This window comes from Lolium rigidum, unplaced genomic scaffold (assembly GCF_022539505.1).
Source record: "Lolium rigidum isolate FL_2022 unplaced genomic scaffold, APGP_CSIRO_Lrig_0.1 contig_36583_1, whole genome shotgun sequence".
Classification (NCBI taxonomy): Eukaryota; Viridiplantae; Streptophyta; class Magnoliopsida; order Poales; family Poaceae; genus Lolium; species Lolium rigidum.
The window spans coordinates 5,041-21,441 of NW_025900357.1; the positions used below are offsets into that span (position 1 = coordinate 5,041).

At 45.4% G+C, this 16,401-nt stretch overlaps 1 long non-coding RNA gene across 1 annotated transcript; it reads right to left on the bottom strand.

The window, feature by feature from the left end:
- Positions 1 to 1,819: 1,819 nt before the first annotated feature.
- On the bottom strand, positions 1,820 to 3,101 carry LOC124681226. Its single transcript, XR_006995780.1, has 4 exons — positions 2,991 to 3,101; positions 2,739 to 2,903; positions 2,508 to 2,649; positions 1,820 to 1,865 (listed from the first exon to the last, which is right to left on the bottom strand). It is a non-coding gene; the product is annotated as an uncharacterized LOC124681226 (long non-coding RNA).
- Positions 3,102 to 16,401: the final 13,300 nt, after the last annotated feature.

The window sequence follows — 16,401 nt, forward strand, 5'->3', positions numbered from 1 at the left end:
AAGGTTATCCTACAGGCTGGACTAGTGGGGTACCGCAACCTGAGCTCTGATACCAACTTGTGACGCCCCGGAACCGGTATCCCGAGGATTCCAAGCAATCTCCGCCAAAATCCGCACGATATCGATTCAGAGACGCCCTCCGACACGACGTGCGCGACGAATCACACACGTGATGCCAGAGGAATTAACACGAGCGGTAACATTACAACAAGATTACAATAGAGCCCAAAAGATACATATATATTACAAGAACGACTCCAACGAGTCAAGATACAAATATACAATACAAAGATCCAAATCATAGAGAAGATCGAATACGTCCGAGTACGGACAAGATACAAATTGGACTAAGAGTCCTGAAGATAACTAGTGGCGTCCATAACCCTGCCCAGGCCAAGCCGAAAGGGTAACCTTGCTAACGTCGTCTTGATCGAACATATCTTCATACCTGCCCGGTTATATCCCGTAGAAGCAGCAATAAGTACGGGTTCGTACTTAACAAGACTTCAAGACGTATAATCATTCGTCAACCAGTCGTCCTTTGTACTTGAGGCACGCAGGGGACTTAGAGGATGCAAGAGGAACGTCATAGGCAATATGGTGGAGTTTAGCGGCAGCGCAAGCACTAAAAACCTATAGAGACACTCTACAACATTCGTCTAATCGAGAGAAGGTGAGAGAGCGCATAAGGTAACCGATAAAATACTACACAAACATAACCTCGCCGATTACACATATCCCCTCCAACAATTGCGAAGAGGCAATGTAAAAGGCACTCAACGGTGGACAAGTTTTATTAGGTATCGGTTGTAGTAATGCTATATTACTACGCAAGTTATTATCAGATTATTAACAACAAGTATAAGGTGTAAGTTGTTCTATGATCAAGCTATACAATTCCAAGTCGTCCATAACCGCGGACACGGCTTATCGATAATATGTACACTGCAGGGGTGCACCAATGTTACCATACATGCATGCTCGAACCCGCATAGTCAAGTGCGGAGTCTCACAACAAGACCGTTCCCAGATCTGCAAGAATGCCTAGGGGGGCCACCCAACTAAGCTACCCGTGACGAAGTTCGGCCGTACTCCGAGACGGACCCAGAGGTTGCGTAGGCGTCTAGGCGGGCACTAACGGCCAAGCACTAGATAAGTCGTCTAGCAATTATGCGATGCGATACGAGAAATAAACCACCCGAAGGCAACAGGAAGTAAACACCCGAAGGCAACAGGTATATAAACATGCATGCGCCAAATAAAACCAAGGTTGTGGCCCCCTTTTCAACTAACTTGAGAAAAGGTAATGGGTGAGGGGTCCCGGTGAATCCCCACGCATGGGTAGAGCGCTCAATCTCGGAACGGATAACAAGAACTCGGGTCCTAGGGGACATTAGCGAGTCAAAGTTCCGATGCTTTCGCAAAGGGGCTCACGGATGCCTCTCGCTTACAATTTTAGTTGTTAACAAATAAGTAAAGCATGTGAATCTCCAACAACTGATATAGCATGTGATAACCTCCCAACAACCCAACATATCCCGATAAGATAACAACAACGGTAACAAGATAAAACAGCACTAGCATGCACTACGACTCGCAAGGCAGACCCGGTAACCAAACAATAGCTGTAGGTGGTTGGTGGAGTCAATATAGGCTGCTTGAGGTAACAAGTGGAAGGGACATGTGACAAGAACGCAACTTAAGGATAGCATGAGGGAGAAGGCAAAATAAAATAGGTGAGCGACTTACGCAGAGTGCGAAGTATAGGGGAAATGCTTGCCTGTTAAAGTTTGCCGAGGAACATCCGAAGGACTTGTCGTATCTCACCACACCACTTCGCGATCCTATTCGGGAAGAAGCAAATGCTGGACAAACAACGGGTGCAAGTCTTACTACTACGGATAAAGAACCGGCATGAGCAAGACGATATGCATGACATGGCAGATATGATGCGATGCATTTATCCAAATTAATCAGAGTCGGAACCCCGGACAAACAAATTAGGTTTGGAGTTGCATTTCTACCGGCAAATTTAAGTGTTGGTTAGCATGGCATATCATGGCAAGGGTGCGCTACTTCAAAATTAAGCGGAGCGGGGGAAACCCTAGTCGGTGTCCGAAATACTCCGCATATATGTTAGGTGAACCTGCACAACTATCAACACGCGACATGATGCGAGATGCAAACAGATGAATGGATGGCATATTCATGTTCCTCATGTTTTTCTGATCAATTTTCATATAAAATACATTTTATTTCGAGTTACCGTTTGCAAGATATGATTTTACCAATTTGTTTTTAAAATAAAACAAAAAGGTTGAGGCTTATGCATGTTCCTCATGTTTTTCTGATCAATTTTCATATAAAATACATTTTATTTCGAGTTGCCGTTTGCAAGATATGATTTTACCAATTTGTTTTTAAAATAAAACAAAAAGGTTGAGGCTTATATGCATCAGGTGGGCTTCGAACCCTGGATCTCGCGCATGAGGGAGCAAGGGCCGAACCAGATGGGCTACACTTTGTAGGGTGATAGGTTTGATGCGCCGGATTCTTTGAAATGGATCTCAGTCCGGTGGGCTGACGCACATACAGCTGAAAAACCAAAAAGGAGCAGATGGGATTCGAACTTGGGCTGCTGGATTGTATCTGCAAGGTCGGACCAGATGGTTCCAGATTAGATCGTGTACACGGAATTGACGCGCAGCAACAAGAATAAACAAAGGAACCAGACGGACTTCTCCCTACGCCATGACGGGGAAGCTCAGGTCGGGGGTGGATTCGACGTCCACGAACGAACAAGGTCGAGGAAGGTGTCGCCGGTGGTGCGCCTGGACGTGGGGAACCAGGAACGGGCGGAGGAAGCGCCGGCAACTGGACGGAGTGCCGCCGGTGACGAGCACCTGCGACAGCGATGGCCAATCAATGCCAAAGGAACATCAGAGAACGGAAACGAAAGGGCGAGAGGTCTAGGACGCATAGAATCTCACCAGGAAGGTCACGGAGCTGTCGGGGAGGCCAGAGACTGACTGAGACGGTCGGAATCGAAAGAATTCGTCGGCCGGCCGGAGGTGGAATCGGCGAATTTGGTGGTGATTGGAGATGCCCTGTAGAAGGGTTTTGGGGGAAGCCTCTCACGTGTAATACGTGGGGTTCCTGTGTTTATATATTGGGCCAAAGGCCAAGGGTTAGGGTACAATTACAATTAGAGTACAATACAAATACAACTAATCTATAGCTATATGTACACGCTAACACCCCCGCGAGCCGCAACGGGAGGCTCTCGGACGCAAAGACCGGACCGAAAGTCGAGAAAGAGCCGAGTAGGCAGCCCCTTAGTCATCACATCGCCGAACCGAAGAGAAGACGGAACATGTAAGACCCGAACCTCGCCAAGAGACACCTTCTCGCGAACGAAGTGGATGTCGATCTCGATATGCTTGGTGCGGCGATGCTCTGGATCGGATTAGAGGACATGTATATGGCGTAAACATTGTCACAATAAACCAGAGTAGCGAACGAAGAGGTCGATGAAGCTCCTGGAGAACCTGCCGTATCCAACGGCACTCGGCAACAAGCATGCGCGACGGCTCGATATTCAGCCTCCGCACCGGATCGTGAAACAGTCGTCTGTCGCCTAGAGGACCAGGAGATAAGACTGTCACCATAGTAGACGCAGTAGCCGGATGTCGATCGGCGGGAGTCAGGACAGCCCGCCCAGTCAGCATCAGAGTAAGCCGTGAGTGATGTCGAGGAGGAGGCCCGGAGATGAAGACCGAACTCAAGTGTGCCGCGCACGTAGCGAAGCACTCGCTTCACCAGGGCAAGGTGAGGGGTACGAGGTGCATGCATGTGCAAACAGATTTGTTGCACGGCATAAGAGATGTCAGGACGTGTGAGCGTAAGGTACTGAAGAGCACCAGCTAGACTCCTGTACTCGGTAGCATCAGCAAGAGGGTCACCATCAGAACCAGAAAGCTTTGCTTGAGTATCAATAGGGGTAGCCACAGGATGGCAATCTGACATGCCAGCTCGCTGTAGAAGATCTGTCGCATACTGCCGCTGAGAGAGGAAGAGTCCATCGACGTTCCGTGTCACAGCAATGCCCAGAAAGAAGTGAAGATGTCCAAGATCTGTCATGGCAAACTCTCGATGAAGCTGATCAAGAAGACCCTGAAGGAACTGGGCAGAGGAGGCAGTCACAATAATATCATCCACATAGAGCAAGAGATAGGCAGTGTCCACTCCAGACCGAAGCACAAACAGCGAGGTATCCGTGGCGTAAGCAACAAATCCTAGCGTCGCGAGATGAGTAGCAAACCGTTGATACCACGCTCGGGGGCCTGCTTTAATCCATATAAGGACTTGTGTAGGCGACACACGTGATCAGGACGGGCTTCATCAACAAAACCAGGAGGCTGCTGGCAATAAACCACTTCATCAAGATTGCCGTTGAGAAAGGCATTCTTGACATCAAGCTGACGAATCGGCCAAGAGCTAGAAACGGCGATGGTGAGAACCAACCGGATGGTAGCAGGCTTGACAACAGGACTGAACGTCTCATCATAGTCAATTCCAGGACGCTGGGAATAGCCACGAACAACCCATCGAGCTTTGTACCGCGCTAGAGTGCCATCTGAGTGAAACTTGTGCCGAAAGATCCACTTGCCGGTGACAATGTTGGCGCCAGGAGGGCGAGGTACAAGAGACCAGGTGTTGTTGTCGAGGAGAGCCTGATGCTCATCAGCCATGGCCGACCGCCAGTTGGGGTCCTGCATGGCCTGGCGATAAGTTGTAGGAACAGGTGCAACCGTCGTGGTGGAGACAAGAAGATTGAGCCTGTCCTTCGGGCGACTGACACGGCCAGACCTCGTGACTGTAACCACAGGTGCCGCAGCAGACGGTGCAGCAGGGGATGAAGATGCCGCGGCAGCCGGCGCAGTAGCCGGTGCAGCCGGCCTGGTGGCCGAGGCAGCCGGCGTAGTAGCCGGGGCAGCCGGCCGGGTGGCCGGGGCAGCCGGCGGGTCAGCCGGTGCAACCGGTCGAGCAACCGGGGCTGGAGCACGGGCGGCAGCGGTAGCCTGTCCCGCAGGTGGTCTGTCCAGGTCGGTGAAGAGGAAGTCGAGCCGTCGTGGCAGCTCCGGCTGTGCCGTGGGAGGGGCAGCAGCAATCTGAAACGGAAAAATAGTCTCGTCGAAGACAACATGTCGCGAGATTAGCACTTTTCCTGTAGACGGATCATAGCATCGGTACCCCCGATGATTTGACGGATAACCAAGGAAAACACAAGGAAGAGAACGAGGACTCAGTTTGTGTTTAGTGGTGGACGTCACATTGGGGTAACAAAGACAACCAAAGACCCGTAGGCGATCATAGGGTGGTGACCGTCCATGGAGAAGGGTGTAAGGAATCCGTGACTTGATGGCGGTGCTAGGACGCCGGTTTAGAAGATAGGTGGCGGTGGCGAGCGCTTCAGCCCAAAACTGTGAGGGAGCATGGGCATGGAACATGATAGTGCGCATAGTGTCATTGATGGTGCGAATAGCACGCTCGGCCTTGCCATTTTGCTGCGAGGTGTAAGGACACGAAAGACGCAGCATGGTACCGCTAGAGTTTAGAAGTGTATTTACAGCGGAGTTGATGAACTCGGTGCCGTTGTCTGTTTGAAGAGAGCGAATAGTGGTGTTGAATTGAGTACGGGCGTATGCGAAAAAATTCACAAGGGTGATGGCAGCATCAGATTTGCTACGCAAAGGGAACGACCAATAGTAGTGAGAAAAGTCATCGACAATCACAAGGTAATATCGAAAACCAGAGTTACTAACAATTGGAGATGTCCATAAATCACAGTGAATTAAATCAAAAACAGCACTAGACGATGTAGAAGACGAACTAAACGGCAACCGCACATGTTTGCCTAGCTGACAGGCGTGGCAAATAGATGGGCGGCGCACTTTATTACACTTGATAAACGCTAAACGCCGAAGAGAGGTCATAGCATCATGGCCAGGGTGACCAAGACGTTGATGCCAGCGATCTTCAGGGGCGGTGACCAGCAGGGCGGAGGTGGACGCATGGCGGTGGCGACTATGGCGGTGGAAGACGGTGCCAGGGAAGGTGTAAAGATCTCCGTCACTATTGCAACGAAGGATCACACGACGAGTCTTCAGGTCCTTCACAGAGAAACCAAAGGCGTCAAACTCAATAGTGCAAGCATTATCGCGAGTAAATTTGCGAATAGAAAGCAAATTACGAATAAGGCGAGGAACATGGAGGACATTGTTGAGTTTGAAAGAGTGGCCGGTGGGAGAGGAAAAGGTGACATGACCAGAAGACGTAATGGGAATGTTACTGCCGTTGCCGACGGTGACAAAGTGTGGAGGCGAGAGGGGTACCGAGCTAGAGAAATTACCATCATCATTGGTCATGTGCGAGGAGGCCCCCGAGTCCATGACCCAGCCGCCCTGTTGAAGGGCGAGGCTGTTCAGCGCGGCGATGAGCGCCGAGTTGTCCCATGTTGGTGTAGAGGACGATGATGGAGCCGACTGGAAGAGCGGCGCCGCAGTGGTGTGGTACGCCTGGGGGGCCGCGGGACGCGGACCAAGGATGCCAGGGGCACGCCACTGCCCATTGCCAGGCGAGAAACACACCCAGGGGCCCGAAGGGGCAGGCGTCGCGGGGCGTTGGGTGGTGGAGCCACCGCCGTTCCGAGGCTTGTTCTTCTTGTGCTTGGTGGAGGGTTTTCCCGAGCCGGTGGAGGAGGAGTCACCACGGCAGGCCGTGCCAGTGCACGAGGGTGCCGGGGGACGCGCTTGGGCGACGAGGGCGGTAGAGACCGCGTTGGAGGCGGCGTTGGCCTGCTGCATCTCCTCCATGAGAAGCATGCTCCGTGCCCTAATGAAGGTGGGCAGCGGATCCGTCATGGATATGACGGTGGCGGCCGAGGCGAACCGAGGCCCGAGCCCGCGCAGAGTGTTGAGGACGAGCGCGCGGTTGGAGACCGGGGAGTCGTTGTCGGCAAGGGCGTCGGCGAGCTGCTTCTGCCGGCGACAGTACTCGGCGATCGAGGAGGCACCTTGGACCAGCTGACGGAAGTCATTGTCGAGGTAGATCGCCTTGCTGGCTTTGTTGGCGGAGAAGAGCTCGAGGAGAGAGAGCCAAAGCTGGCGCGCCGTCTGGTCGCGGGAGAGAACCATGTCGGCCACGTCCTCGCTGATCCCGGAGTGGAGGTAGTTGAGGACGGCGTAGTCGTTGGAGGACCACGTCGGATCGGCGGGGTTGGCGGCGGTGGTGCCATCGACGTGGCCGATGAGGCCAGCACGGCCGATGGAGGCTTTCATGTAGATGCTCCACTTGGTGTAGTTGGCGTCGTCGAGGGAGAGGACGACCGGCGCATTGCTGCGCGTCACGCCGCCGGCAGGAAGGGAGCCGGCAGGGAGGGAGACGAGGGCACCCGAGGTGGCGTCGAGGTGGCCAGGGGAGCTCATCGTGGCAGCGGAAGGGAGTGGCGGCGGCGGCTCTAGATGGACTAGGCGGCGGCGGCGGCTAGGTTAGGGTTTAGGATCGAAACGTATCTGATACCATGTAGAAGGGTTTTGGGGGAAGCCTCTCACGTGTAATACGTGGGGTTCCTGTGTTTATATATTGGGCCAAAGGCCAAGGGTTAGGGTACAATTACAATTAGAGTACAATACAAATACAACTAATCTATAGCTATATGTACACGCTAACATGCCCCGGCTCGATTCCTTTGGGGAGGATGGAGAGGGCGACGGTGCGGTTCTTCTGGTGGTGTCAGCTCGGCGAGGGGTGGTCGGAGTAGACGGCACGGTTGATGTTTGTGTGAGGCAGCCATGGCTTCGCTTCTTTTCTCCGGCTTTACGTGAAGAGGAAGAAGAGAACAAGAGGAAGATGGTGGCGGCGCCGGGAGGGGAACGAGCTAGGGTTTGTGTGCGGATTGAAATAAAAGAGAGGAGAAGGGAGTGGTTGTGGTGGAGGGTGGAGGGAGGACCACGGCAGCGCACCATCCGCGTGAGCGCTCCGGTCGCTTCCGCAGTGACGAGGACGAAGAAAAAAAAAAGGAAGGAGGCCTTTGCGAAGGGGTACGCGGGCCGGTGGGTTGGGCTGCCAGGAGGAAAACTTGGGCCGCCGGCTAGAGGAGGAAAGGCAAGAGAAGAGGAGAGTCCAGGAAGAGGAGGTTTTAATTTTAAAATCTTTTTCCTTCCAAACAACACTTTGAGTTAAAACTGTTTTAAAATATTTTGAAACCCAAACAGAACAAAGTTTATTTTAAACTTGAGAACATTTGAAAATGTTTTATTCTATATTATTGTTGCTAGGGTTTTGTTTAAAGAAAAAGACAAGGGGAGGTTATTATAAAAACCATATGAGAGCGGAAAAACAAAGTAATTTTTATTTAAAAATAATTTTATTTTGTTAAAATCATGATGATGATATGATGCATGATGCATGATGATGCACAAAATAAAACAACAAACATTTCTAATATGGGTGCTACCCGGGGCCGTTACACATAATCAACAGCAACAAGTATATGAGTGTTACCTTCTGAAGAGGGAAAAGGTCCCATGAAGTCAAATCCCCAACAATCAAACGGTTTAATAACAAGAGTATAATTCATAGGCATTTCATTGCGTCTGGAGATATTACCAACCCTTTGACATTCATCACAAGATAAAATAAACTTCCTTGCATCTTTCAAGAGAGTTGGCCAATAAAAACCTGATTGTAGAACCTTTTGCGCGGTTCTATCTCCGGCGTGATGTCCTCCATAAGCACTACCATGACATTTACTCAATATCTCTTGTTGTTCATATTCGGGAACACACCTTCGCAGAATACCATCCACTCCTTCTTTATATAAGTGTGGATCATCCCAAAAATAATGCCTCAAGTCATAAAAGAATTTCCTCCTTTGTCGAGCTGAAAAGGTTGGAGGCAAGTTCTTGGAAACAATAAAGTTAGCATAATCGAGCATACCAAGGACCTGTCCTGCGAGCTCACCTTTATTACAGCCAATTGTTCATTTGGAAAACTATCATTAACAGGAACAGGATCATAAGCAATATTTTCCAATCTAGACAAATTATCAGCAACAGGATTATCAGCACCTTTCCTATCTACAATATGTAAATCAATTCTTGCAAAAGAAGTACCCATCTAATAAGCCTCGGTTTAGCATCTTTCTTTGTCATAAGGTATCTAATTGAAGCATGATCAGTATGAATCGTAACTTTTGAATCAACAATATAAGATCTAAATTTATCACAAGCAAAGACTACAGCTAACAATTCTTTTTCAGTAGTAGCATAATTTCTTGGAGCAGCATCAAGAGTTTTACTAGCATAATGAATAACATTCAGTTTTTTATCTATTCGCTGTCCAAGAACAGACGCCTACAAACAAAATCACTAGCATCACACATAATTTCAAATGGTAAATTCCAATCAGGAGGTTCAACTATAGGGGCAGTTGTTAAGGCTCTCTTTAGAGTTTCAAAAGCTTCCTTACAATCATCATCAAAAACAAAAGGTACATCTTTTTGAAGAAGATTAGTAAGAGGCTTTGAAATCTTAGAAAAATCTTTAATAAATCTCCTATAAAACCCAAGATGACCAAGAACACTACGAATACCTTTAACATCCCTAGGATAGGGCATCTTCTCAATTGCTTCAACTTTAGCTCTATCAACTTCAATACCTCTCTCGGAAATTTTATGTCCCAATACAATTCCTTCATTAACCATAAAGTGGCATTTCTCCCAATTAAGAACAAGGTTAGTTTCTTCACATCTCTCGCAAAACTTTATCAAGGTTTCGAGTGCAATTATCAAAAGAATTTCCATAGACGGAAAAATCGTCCATGAATACCTCTACAATACTCTCACAAAAGCCATGAAAAATAGCGAGACATGCATCTTTGAAAAGTAGCAGGAGCATTACATAAACCAAAAGGCATACGTCTATAAGCATAAGTTCCATAGGGACAAGTGAAAGTGGTTTTCTCTTGATCCTTAGTTTTAACAGCAATTTGTGAAAACCCAGAAAAACCATCGAGAAAGCAAAAATGAGTATTTTTAGATAACCTTTCTAACAGTTGATCAATAAAAGGCAAAGGGTAATGATCTTTCTTAGTAACCTTATTAACTTTTCGATAATCAATACACATTCTATACCCTACAACTACTCTTTGAGGTATGAGCTCATCATTATCATTAGGCACAACAGTCATTCCTCCTTTCTTAGGAACACAATGCACATGACTAACCCATCTACTATCAGCAATAGGATATATAATACCAGACTTTCAAGGAGTCTTAATACCTCATTTCTTACCACATCCTTCATCTTAGGAATTAGACGACGCTGAGGTTCAACAACAGGCTTCGCATCATCTTCCATATTAATGGCGTGTTGGAAAATAGAGGGAGAAATCCCCTTCAAGTCATCAAGAGTGTAGCCAATAGCACCTCGGTGTTTCTTCAGTATTTCCAATAACCTTTCTTCTTCAAACTATGAAAGCTTAGAACTAATAATAACAGGATATATTTTCTTATCATCAATATGAGCATATTTAAGATTCCTTTGGTGGTGGTGTTGTACCCAAATCTTCCACCAGTAAATCATGCTTAAGAATAGGTTGACGAAGGAAAATTTCATCAAGCTCATCTCTTTCTTCCCTAAAAACTTCACTCTCACTATTCTCCAAATGTTGCCGCAAAGGATTACTAGGAGCAAGAGCAATAGATGCACACTGTTCAACTTTAAAATCACTATTAGGCGAATCAATTTTATAAGGAGTTTTGGTAAATTTAGAGAAGTTAAACTCATAAGATTCACCAGCAAATTTAGTAAAAATTTTCTCTTTCTTGCAATCTATAATAGCTCCACAAGTATTTAGAAAAAGTCTACCAAAAATGATAGGACAATATTTACTAGCGTGCAGTAACCAAGTACCAAAAAGTCAGCAGGATATTTAATCTTACCACATAAAACTTCCACATCTCGAATAATACCAATAGGAGAGATAGTTTCTCTATTAGCCAGCCGAATAACCACATCAATATCTTCAAGTTCACAAGAACCAATTTCGTGCATAATCTCCGTGTAAAGCTCATAAGGAATAGCACTAATACTTGCACCAATATCACATAAACCATAATAACAATGATCACCAATTCTAACGAGATAGCATAGGAACACTAGCTTTCCTAGACTTATTAGGATGTGAAACAATATTAGAGGCATCTTCACGAGACAATAATATGACCATCTTCTACATTTTCAGTCACAAGATCTTTAACAATTGCAACAACGAGGTTCAACTTTTATTTGTTCTTCAGTGTTCTATAGGTTTCTTTTAACTTTTATGAACCACACTATTTATAACAGAATACTCCTTCATTTTAGCAGGGAAAGGAGTTTTTTCAATATAAGCTTCAGGAATAACATGATCAACGGTTTCAACTACAACACATTTATTTATAGATGAATCAATTTTATCTTTATACGGTTCATGATACTTATCAAAGTTCTTCTTAGGCAATTCATAATGAGAAGCAAAAGCTTTATAAAGATTTGCAGCAACTTGAGAATCAAGACCATAAGTAGCACTCATATTACGAAATTTATCAGTATCCATAAAAGCTTCAATGCATTTATAATCATAATTTATACCTGATTCTCTATCCTTGTCGTTCTCCCATCCTTCAGTATTTTCTTGGATCCGATTAAGAAGGTCCCTTTTAAACTCTTGCTTGTTGCGTGTAAATGATCCAGAACAAGAAGTATCCAGCAAGGTCTTGTCTTGAAAAGAAAGTCTTGCATAGAAATTATCAATAATAATATTACTAGGAAGCTCATGAATGGGGCATTTGAGCATTAAAGACTTCAATCTCCCCCACGCTTGGGCAATACTCTCTCCTTCATGAGGCCAAAAATTATATATGCGATTCCGATCTTTGTGAATCTCACTTGGAGGATAGAACTTAGAATAAAACCGGGGCACAATATCATTCCATTCAAGAGAATCCCCATTATCCAAGTAATTTATACCAATGCGCCGCTTTACCGTGACAATATGACGAGAATAGTTTCTTCCTCACTTCATCCATAGCAATACCTGCACACTTGAATAAACCGCATAATTCATGTAAGAACAGTAAATGATCTCCAGGGTGGACAGTTCCATCCCCTGTATAACGGTTATCCACTACACGTTCAATAATTTTCATAGGTATTTTGTATGGTATTTCTTCCTTACACTGCGCCTCATCCACTACCTTTGCAGTAGTAGTAGATTTCCCAAATAAACACTCAAGAGAAGATCTCTCCATAATGAATTATAGCAGCGAGGTGAAATAAAATCAGCACTAACGAGTAGAAATTTCCCTTACCAATTCCACTTACCAATAGCGCTTCACTCCCCGGCAACGGCGCCGTAAAATAGTCTTGATGACCCACAAGTATAGGGGGTGTATCGTAGTATCTTCGATAAGTAAGAATGTCGATCCCAACGAGGAGCGGAAGGTGTTGACAAGCAGTTTCGATGAAGGATTCACCGTAAATGCTCACGGACAAGTATTCGGGGGTTTTGATGTAACAGGATGAATAAAGTACGAGTAAGTAAAGTGCGAGAGTAATAATTGCAGCGAGTGGCCCAATCCTTTTTAACACAAAGGACAAGCCGGTTTGTTTACTTATAATGACCAAACGTTCTCGAGGACACACGGGATTTTAGTCTAGTGCTTTCGCTACATACGGCGAATTAATCTTCATTGTTTTGATAAGTATTGTGTGGGTGAACCTATGCTAATGTACCGCCCTTCCTAGGACTAATACATACTTGTGATTATACCCCTTGCAAGCATCCGCAACTACAAGAAAGTAATTAAGATAAATCAAACCACAGCCTTAAACTCTGAGATCCTGCTATCCCTCCTGCATCGATATACCAACGGGGGCTCGTGTTTCGTCACTCCGGCAACCCCGCAATTGGCAAACGAGTACAAGATGCATTCCCCTAGGCCCATAAAGGTGAAGTGTCGTGTAGTCGACGTTCACACGACACCACTAGAAGAATAACACCACAACTTGAATATCATAACATTGAATATTACTCAACCATACTTCACTACTAACATTTAGACTTCACCCATGTCCTCAAGAACTAAACGAACTACTCACGAGACATCATATGGAACATGATCAGAGGTGATATGATGATGAATAACAATCTGAACATAAACCTTGGTTCAACGGTTTCACTCAATAGCATCAATAACAAGTAGAAATCAACACCGGGAGAGTTTCCCCTATCAAACAATCAAGATCAAACCGAAATTGTTACAGCGGTGACGAGGTGCAGCGGTGGAGACGGCGGTGATGATGATGAAGATGATGATGATGGTGATGGAGATGATGTCCAGCTCGATGACTGTGATGATGGCGTCGATTTCCCCCTCCGGGAGGGAATTTTCCCGGCAGATCTCAGCCTGCCGGAGAGCTCTTTTCTCCGGTGTTCTCCGCCCCGCAGAGGCGGCCGTGGCTCTTCGCGACGTACCCCGGAGCTTAGGTTTTCGGACGAAGGCGTACGCGAAGAAAAGGAGGCGAGAGGGGCTGTGGGCCCCCTCCTCACGAGGCGGCGCGGCCGGGGCAGGGCCCGCGCCGGCTCGTGAGTGGGGCCCATGGCGGCCCTCCTCGGCTCCCCCTTTTGGCTCCCTTCGTCATCTGGAAAAATAGGATTTTTCATATAATTTCCGTCAACTGTTGATCTTCCAAAATATTGCATTCTGACGGTGCTTTTTCCAAGTGGAATCTCGGCTCCGATGCGCGATCCTCCAATAATCATGAAACATGCAAAATAGATGAAATAACATAAGTATCATCTCCAAATATGAAATATATCAATGAATAACAGCAAATTATGATATAAAATAGTGATGCAAATTGGACGTATCAAATATCGTCCATTGTTTTAGGGTTTTCGCGACGGACAGAATATATAGGCGAAGGGGCGATGTCGGTGGAGCCAGGGGTGGCCTCCCCACCTGGTGGCGCGGCCAGGGAGGGGCCCGCTCCCAGGTATGGTGTGGGGCCCCCTTGGCCCGCCTCCGGCACTTATATGGCTCTCTGTGTCCGTCTCGGTAAAATAGAAGGTTTGGCTTTTGTTTCGTCCAATTCCGAGAATATTTCCTGTGTAGGATTTCTGAAACCAAAAACAGCAGAAAACAGGAACTGGCGCTTCGGCATCTTGTTAATAGGTTAGTACCGTAAAATGCATCAAAATGATATAAAGTATGAATAAAACATGTAGGTATTGTCATAAAACTAGCATGGAACATAAGAAATTATAGATACGTTTGAGACGTATCAAGCATCCCCAAGCTTAGTTCCTACTCACCCTCGAGTAGGTAAACGATAAAAAGAATAATTTCTTAAGTGACATGCTACCAACATGATCTTGATCAATACTATTGTAAAGCATATGAGATGAATGAAGTGATTCAAAGCAATGGTAAAGATAATGATTAAACAACTGAATCATATAGCAAACACTTTTCATGAATAGTACTTTCAAGACAAGCATCAACAAGTCTGGCATAAGAGTTAACTCATAAAGCAATAGATTCTTAATAGAAGGTTTTGAAGCAACACAAAGGAAGATTTAAGTTTCAGCAATTGCTTTCAACTTTCAACATGTATATCTCATGGATAATTGTGAACACAAAGTAATATGATGAGTGCAAATAAGCTAGTATGTAAGAATCAATGCACACAGTTGACACAAGTGTTTGCTTCTAAGATAGAAAGAAGTAGGTAAACTGACTCAACATAAAGTAAAAGAAAGGCCCTTCGCAGAGGGAAGCAGGGATTACTCATGTGCTAGAGCTTTTTATTTTGAAAACATGGAAACAATTTTTTCAACGGTAGTAATAATTCATATGTGTTATGCATAAAACCTCGTATAAGTTGCAAGCCTCATGCATCGAATACCAATAGTGCTTGCACCTTGTCCTAATTAGCTCGGATTTCCATGGATTATCATTGCATTACATATGTTTCAACCAAGTGTCACAAAGGGGTACCTCTATGCCACTTGTACAAAGGTCCAAGGAGATAAATCGCATTTGATTTCTCGATTTTGATAGATCTCAACTTGAGGACATCCATACCGGGAGAACATACAAAACAGATAATGGACTCCTCTTTAATGCTTTAAGCATTCAACAACAGATATTCTCCTAAGAGATTTGAGGATTAATGTCCAGGCTGAAACTTCCACCATGATACATGGCTTTGGTTGGCGGCCCAATGTTCTTCTCTAACAAAATGCATACTCAAACCATTCAACTCATGGAAAATCTCCCTTACTTCAGACAAGACGAACATGCATAGCAACTCGTATGATGTTCAGCAAAGGTGTAACAGGTTGATGGCGTCCCCAAAAACATGGTTACCGCTCAACAATCAACTTATAAGAACTAAGATACATAAGCGACATATTCTTTACCACAATAGTTTTTAGGCTACTTTCCCATGAGCTATGTATTGCAAAAACAAGGAATGATTTAAAGGTAGCACACAAGCAATTTACTTGGAATGGCAGAAAAATACTTTTACCAGAACACAAGTATGAACCGGTACATCAAAACTTACATAAGAACATATTGCAAGCATTATAAGACTCTACACTGTCTTCCTTGTTGTTCAAACACTTTTACCATAAAATATCTAGACTTTAGAGAGACCAATCATGCAAACCAAATTTCAACAAGCTCTACGGTATTTCTCCACTAATAGGTTTAAACCACATGATGCAAGAGCTTAAACATGATCTACTTGAGAGCTCAAAACAATTGCCAAGTATCAAATTATTCAAGACAATATACCAATTACCACATGAAGCATTTCCTGTTTCCAACCAAATAGCAATAAATGCAGCAGCTTTTCACTTTTGCCATGAATATGAAAAACGAAGAACACAAGTGTTCATATGAAAAAGAGGAGCGTGTCTCTCTCCCACACAAGGATTGCTAGGATCCGATTTTATTCAAACACAAACAAAAATAAAAGCACACAGACGCTCTAGTAAAGCACATAAGATGTGACGGAATAAAAATATAGTTTCACTAGAGGTGACCTGATAAGTTGTTGATGAAGAAGGGGATGCCTTGGGCATCCCCAATCTTAGATGCTTGAGTCTTCTTGAAATATGCTGGGATGAACCACGGGGGCATCCCCAAGCTTAGACTTTTCACTCTTCTTGATCGTATTATATCATCCTCCTCTCTTGATCCTTGAAAACTTCCTTCACACCAAACTCAAAACAATCTCATTAGAGGGTTAGTGCATAATAAAAAATTCACATGTTCAGCAAGGA